At 43.8% G+C, this 598-nt stretch overlaps 1 long non-coding RNA gene across 1 annotated transcript; it reads left to right on the top strand.

Annotated features, from left to right (window-relative positions):
* The first annotated feature begins 61 nt into the window (after positions 1–61).
* On the top strand, positions 62–541 carry LOC107735059 (uncharacterized). The gene is made up of 3 exons (XR_001639274.1): positions 62–147; positions 232–398; positions 481–541. It is a non-coding gene; the product is annotated as an uncharacterized LOC107735059 (long non-coding RNA).
* The last annotated feature ends 57 nt before the right edge of the window (positions 542–598 follow it).

Genomic DNA, 598 nt, shown 5'->3' with positions numbered 1-598 from the left:
TTTTTTTTTTTATTTAAAATGCTATTTTTCAAGCTCTTCACCTCATTCCTCAGGTAAATGGAGTCTCAGAATTCAAAGTAAGGACTCGACCTCCAGTGATCCCGTTGCAGACTTCAAAAGCCCAGCATAGATGGCTGTCAGTCCAGGGTGAGCAATAACCCATAAACAATTGCAAACCCAAGGGCTATGCTTCGAATCCACTTAATTAATCAGATCCCCTATTTTCTATAGATGTCAGCCTGGAGACATCTACCACTGGATATGAGCCTGAGTCCTCCTCCACTCCATCATCTTCTCCCTGTGCTCGACAACGCACCCTCTCCTTTGGCTCTCCTTCGTCGATATCAACTTCATATCTGGATATCGCAGACTGCACTCTTGCCAGTGCTATTTCAGAAGTATGCTACTGCAACTCATGTTTCAAAATATGCAAGAGCATGTCAATGTGAAATGCTTCATGGACTTGCTTGTCTGTTTTAGGTATATTTGGCGTCTGGTGGTGATGTGAGGAATCTGCTGGCTGGGAAGGCAGCTGCTGGCTGGAGGTACGCTAATATGCATATTGTGCATGTGTAAACATCTTAGATGTATTAAGTCC

Source organism: Sinocyclocheilus rhinocerous, unplaced genomic scaffold (genome assembly GCF_001515625.1).
Source record: "Sinocyclocheilus rhinocerous isolate Xijiao unplaced genomic scaffold, SAMN03320098_v1.1 C35720597, whole genome shotgun sequence".
Lineage (NCBI taxonomy): Eukaryota > Metazoa > Chordata > Actinopteri > Cypriniformes > Cyprinidae > Sinocyclocheilus > Sinocyclocheilus rhinocerous.
Note: the sequence above shows the minus strand (reverse complement) of the source record. Positions and strands in the feature narration are given on the sequence as shown.